We start from the raw sequence: 6,585 nt of genomic DNA, 5'->3' as shown, positions 1-6,585 counted from the left end.
AACAGGGTCACCCACTTAATTTGGGGAGTATTTTGGTCTCTTAGAAGAAACTAGCTCCCAAGATTTTAAGGAATGAAAAACATATATAAGGGTAACACAATGAAGGGATGGAATGTGCCTATAAAGGTGAAAAAGAAAGAATTTTTTTAATTTCTAAAAATGGAGTTGATAAAGTAAGTTGGTTGGGAGAATAAAGAAAAAGAAAGTGGAGAGATTTTGCTCAGGCTGGAGACTAGAACATGCTCGGAGCTATATTTAGGGTATAGTTTGATCTATTAGAAGAAGTTGTATCCCAAATATTTTAGAAGAAAAACCCCTATGTGTATACAAAAAATAAAGTTAGATACAATGAAGGATAAAATATGACTATAATAATGAGAGTTCAAAAAAGATTTTTATTAATTTTTAAATGAAAGATTTGTTAAGATAAACTAGTTAAAAAACATTAAAAGATGAAAGGGTAAAAGTTAAAAAAAATTTAGAAGAAGAAAAAAAATTTTTTAAAAGTTAAATTAACTGCAAGACTAAAGAATCATGGGGAGAAACCTGAATTCCATGCTTTGCTTTCTCCTCCTGTGGAATTCCACTCTTCTCTTTGGTAAGTGAACTTGGTCTTGGCTGGATTTCTTGTTGATCTTCTGGGGGAGGGGCCTGTTGCAGTGATTCTCAAGTGTCTTTGCCCCAGGCGGAATTGCATCGCCCTTACCAGGGGCTGGGTTAAGTAATCTGCTCAGGTTCGCTTTCAGGAGCTTTTGTTCCCTGAACGCTTTCGGTAGAGTTCTGGAGGATGGGAGTGAAAATGGCGGCCTCCTGGTCTCCGGCCTGGAGGAGCCAAGAGTTCGGGGCCCCACTCCTCAGTGCACCCTCAGAGAAAAGTGCTCAATCACTCCTGTCTCCCTGGCCTCCAGCTGCGCTCCGATCTCACCCAGCCTGTGACCGGTTCAAGGTAATCCCGAGCTAAGAGCTCACTCCTCGGCTCTGTCTCTGTAGCCAGCTTCCCCGCTCTAATACCTGTGAGCTCTGTGACACTCAGACACCTCCGGTCCTGTGACCCTGTGGGACCTGGGGCCACGCTGACTCCACGTGGGCTTCACCCTGGTTTAGCCTCTGGAGCAATGTCCTTCAGTGGAGTAGACTTTGGAAAGTCCTGATTTTGTGCTCTGTTGCTCTGCTGCTTGCTGGGAGCCGGCCCCTCCCCCCGCGGTCTATCTTCCCGACGCTTTTGATTCACTTCTTCACTGTCCTACCTTTCAGAAAGTGGTTGATTTTCTGTTTCTAGAATTGTTGCTCTTCTTCTCTTCGATCTTTTGTTGGATTTGTAGGTGTTCACAATGGATTAATAAGCTATCTAGCTGATCTCCTGCTACTTGATGTCATCTCAGCCTGCTACTTCTTCGCCATCTTGACTCCTCTCCTGACTCTTGATTTTTGACTCAGATTATGATCTCAGGGTCTTAAGATCAAGTGCCAAGTCATGCTCCATGTCCAGTGTAGATTCTCTTTCTCTCTCTCCCTCTGCCCTTCTCCTTCTCCTCACCTCTCTTTCCCTCTCAAAAAAAAAAAAAAAAAAAAAAAAAAAAAAAGGCACTTCCCCAGAGTACCATGACTCTGAAGGAATACAATACTCTTCCATTCAATTTCAAGAACTCAGGATTTTGAGAATCATTTGAAAATCAATACAAATCAAAGCCACAATGAGATACCACCTCATACCAGTCAGAATGGCTAAAATTAACAAGTAAGGAAACAACAACAAATGTTGGTTAGGATGCAGAGAATGGGGAACCCTCTTACACTGTTGGTGGGAATGCAAGCTGATGCAGCCAATCTGGAAAACAGTATGGCGGTTCCTCAAAAAGTTGAAAATAGAACTACCCTATGACCCAGCAATTGCACTACTAGGTATTTACCCATTGTACATAGATACAAATGTAGTGATCTGGAATTGTAACTGTACCCAGATATTTATAGCAATAATATCCACAATAGTCGAACTATGGAAAAAGCCTAGATGTCCTTTGACAGATGAATGGATAAAAAAGAGTGGTGTGTGTGTGTGTGTGTGTGTGTGTGTGTGTAATGGAATATTACTCAGCCAGCAAAAAATTGAAATCTTACCACTTGGAATGACATGGATGGTACTAGAGGTATTATCCTAAGCAAAATAAGTAAATCAAAGAAAGACAATTATCATATGATTTCACTTATGTGTTGAATTTAAGAAGTAAGACAGAGGATCATAGTGGAAAGGAGAGTAAAATAAAATCAGGTGAAATCAGAGAGGAGACAAACCATTAGAGACTCTAAACTATAGGAAACAAAGAGTTACTAGAGTGGAGGTGGGTGGGAGGTTGGAGTATCTAGGTGAAGGAGGGCGCTTGATGTGATGAACACTGAGTATTATATGCAACTGATGAATCACAACTCTACATCTGAAACTAAGAATACGCTATACATTAATTAATTGACTTTAAAGTTTAAAAAATGAAAACAGGGGCACCTGGGTGGCTCAGTGGGTTAAGCCACTGCCTTCGGCTCGGGTCATGATCTCAGGGTCCTGGGATCGAGTCCCGCATCGGGCTCTCTGCTCAGCAGGGAGCCTGCTTGCTCCTCTCCTCTCTCTGCCTGCCTCTCTGCCTACTTGTGATCTCTCTCTGTCAAATAAATAAATAAAAAATCTTTTAAAAAAAATAAAATAAAAATAAAAAATGAAAACAAAATTAAAACAATAACCTGAAGACTTCTTGCAATGACATTGATTGAGTGGTCCTTGGAAAAGAATTGCAAAATTGTAAAAGAAGAAAAATTTTTTTCATGATATCTTCACCCATTTTTAGTACCATTTCTTCTTTCTTTTTCTTTCTTTCTTTTTCTTTCTTTCTTTCTTTCTTTCTTTCTTTCTTTCTTTCTTTCTAATGTCAAATGGTAGTTTTATGGTTTCGTTAATACAAATATGGTGGGCACATAAACTGTCTACTAATTTTCTTTGTTGGGACTGGTAACTCTGGTGGTCAGCTATACTCCCCTACTTCTTAGGGGAGAAATTGGGAGCAAACTCTGCACAATATGATTTGTTGCTCAACAGCAGAACTTCAACCTTCTTAATGCTGTGGGCTAGGAACTTCCAGAAGCCACTGGAAAGCATGGGCTTTGTTTTCTTGTTGCTCCTATAACTAATGCTGGGCATGAAGATCTGGCTCTTGAATCTTCTACACACTCTTGTCAGTGCCTCTGAGCTTCTGCTAGTTGTGCTTAATTTTGACATGTCAGTTTGACTGGTGCTGAATGAAATTCTTAGTCCACTTTTTAGTAGTCTTGGGTCTGAAGGTAACAGACCATGCTGTTACCTTCATGACACCATGAAGGTAACAGACCATGCTGTTACCTTCATGACACCATGAAGGTAACAGACCATGCTGTTACCTGCATGACACCATGCAGATGACTGCCAACTTTGCACATAGCACTGAGGAAGAGTAATACCATTTCTTTGTTTTCCTTAATCTAGGACAAGGAAAACACATCATCTTCTTTTTTTATTGCTGTTATTGATACTGCAGAACTGTATTTTATGTTCCAGAATGTTCCCTTTCCCACAAATCAAGAATTTACCTGACCCATACCTTGTTTTTTTGGATCCCTCTTAAGTCATATTACCCAAATTAGCTAACCTAAAGAATTTAGGTGCTAGTTTATAAAAATATAATATATTCTTAACTAATGTTTAGTTGTAAAGAAATTTAAGAAATAATAAACAAGCTCAAGTATGAACCCTTCAAATGTTAACCACATAGGAGACCAAAGATTGGACTTATGCTTGTGTTCATCCTTGAACGTGACCACTGGTTTCAATAAATGGAGAAGCAAAAAGAATGTTGAGACATAACACTGAATCACTGGAAGTTTTAGAGGCATGGATTCAGGAGGCATGGCTTCATGGTCACTGAGCAGAGGGGTTAGAAAGGAAAGCTCTTTTACCACCTATATCTGAAAATCATATTGCTTGTATTTCCATGCTTGACAGAAGAATGGAGATGAATATTGCAAAATGAATATGCCGACCATTTAGTGTGATATGCTACTAATATTTCAAACATGATGCAAATACATGACATGCCTGTCATCCTATCCTTGTAAATCCTTCTAGTTCTCAGAGTGGTGAATTTTAAGTGGTAATGTTTCCAAGTCAATAGTATTCTCTGCTATTTCAAGGTCAGAAAACCTTGAAGTAAACAATAATCACAATAAATACCAATGCTTATTTTTTAGTGTTAGATTATACCCGTATCATGCAAAGACCTAAATGATAATACTTCTCCCACACTATATTCACCAAAACAAAGCCCAACATAATTGGATTTCTGTAGTTACAGTGTGGGATTTTTTTTTTAAATGTTCATTTTGTTAAAAATTTAACCCAAAGGAAGGTGAATAATTTTTGCTTTCATGACAGCAAATATTTCCCATTACTGGAAAGTTGATGGCATTTAGGAAGCCTTAATATTGAATCAAAAGAAGCAAGAAATGAATAATCTAGAATGATTTCAATGCTGAAGGATTTCAATCAATTACCAGGCAGTATTGAGGTTGAAGTAATGACATGACAGTATAATGGTACTGCATAACTATATTGTCCTCTTGCTACATTCTCTTAACTTTGTCCTTACTTGCTTTACCGAATTACCATAAATGATTCTTTTTTTAAAGATTTTATTTATTTATTTGAGAGAGAGTGAGAGCACATGAGCAGAGGAGAGGGGCAAAGGGAGAGGGAAGGAGAGAAGACGACTCTCTGTTGAGTGCAGAACCCAATCTGGGGCTCCATTCCAGGACACTGAGGTCATGACCTGAGCCAAAGTTAGATACTTAACCAACTGAACCCTTCAGGTTCCCCCATAAATGGTTGTTTTTAGGCCAGTGATTCAATGGTTATTGAGAAATTTGTACTAGATTTAAAAAAATAAAATAGTCATAAATATCAATGGGCAAAAAATTACTGTTCTAATTTTATCTGTGAATTGGTATCTGTGGTTAGATAGGTAATAATGGGGGAAACATTGCTTGTTAATAAACTTTATTTTTTAGAGTAGTTTTAGGTTCACAACCAAATTGAATAAAAAGTGCAGAGAATTCCCAGATACCTCTACCCTCACATATGCACAGCCTCCCCACCATCAACATCCTCCACCAGAGTGGTAACATTATAACAGTTGATGAACTTACACTGACATGAAATTATTCCCCGAAGTCTGTAGTTTACAGTAAGGACTCAGTCTGTAGGTTTTGATAAATATATAATGATACATATTTACTTTTATAATAATGCGCAGAATAGTTTCCCTTCCCTAAAAATCCTCTGTTGCTCTGCCTGTTCATCTCTCATTCCCTCCTAAAACCTGGCAACCACTAATCTTTTTACTTTATTTTTAGTTTTGACTTTTCCAGAATGTCACACAGTTGGAATCCTATAGTATGTTACCTTTGAGATTGGCTTTTTTCACTTAGTAATATGTGCTTAAGTTTCTTCCATGTCTTTTCATGGTTTGATAGCTCATTTCTTTTTAGTGCTAAATAATATTCCATTGTCTGGATATACCAGTTTTTTTGGCCACTCCTCTATTAATGAACATCTTGGTTATTTCCTAGTTTGAACAATCATAAATAAAGTTGCCATGGACAACAATGCACAGGTTTTTTTATGTGTGCATGAACACAAGTTTTCGATTTATCTGGGTAAATATGGAGGAGAATGACTGCTGGATTATATAGTAAGTGTATGTTTTATTGTATATGAAACTGCCAAAATGTCTTCCAAAGGGTCTGTACCATGTTGCATTTCCATCAGCAATTAATAGGAGTTCATTTGGGTGAAGGTAAGAAGATGACTTCTCTGATAAGCACGTAGGATAAAGAACTAACCACATCTGGCTTGGTCCCTACTGGGAACTTTCTATTTCAAATATCCAATTCATAGAGTACAAACCTTCTCTATTCTTAGGCTCCTGCAAGGTAGACCTGTGATTGTTTTTTGTAGTCTATAACTGAATAGTTTAGTTTGTCTATTGCAGGAGTAGAATGATCTCAAGACAGTTTGTTCATAATCCTAAGGCTAAATTTTCTTTTGTTGTCTTTTTCTTCTTCTTCTTCTTCTTCTTCTTCTTCTTCTTTTTAAAGATTTTATTTATTTATTTGACAGACAGAGACCACAAGTAGGCAGAGAGGCAAGCTGAGAGAGGAAGGGGAGCAGGATCCCTGCCAAGCAGAGAGCCTGATGTGGGAAGGCAGAGGCTTTAACCCACTGAGCCACCCAGGCACTCCTCTTCTTCTTCTTCTTCTTCTTCTTCTTCTTCTTCTTCTCCTTCTCCTTCTCCTTCTCCTCCTTCTTCTCCTTCTTCTCCTTCTTCTCCTTCTTCTCCTTCTTCTCCTTCTTCTTCTCCTTCTTCTCCTTTCTCTTCCTCCTCCTTCCTCCTCCTTCTTCCTTCTCCTTCTTCCTCCTTCATTATTATTATTATTATTATTATTATTCCAGGAACCCCCCTCCTCCTCCTCCTCCTTCTTCTTTCTTCTTCTTCTTCTTTCTTCTTC

This window comes from Mustela nigripes, chromosome 13 (assembly GCF_022355385.1).
Source record: "Mustela nigripes isolate SB6536 chromosome 13, MUSNIG.SB6536, whole genome shotgun sequence".
Lineage (NCBI taxonomy): Eukaryota > Metazoa > Chordata > Mammalia > Carnivora > Mustelidae > Mustela > Mustela nigripes.
The sequence above is the reverse complement of the archived record's forward strand: the minus strand, read 5'-3'. Positions refer to the sequence as shown.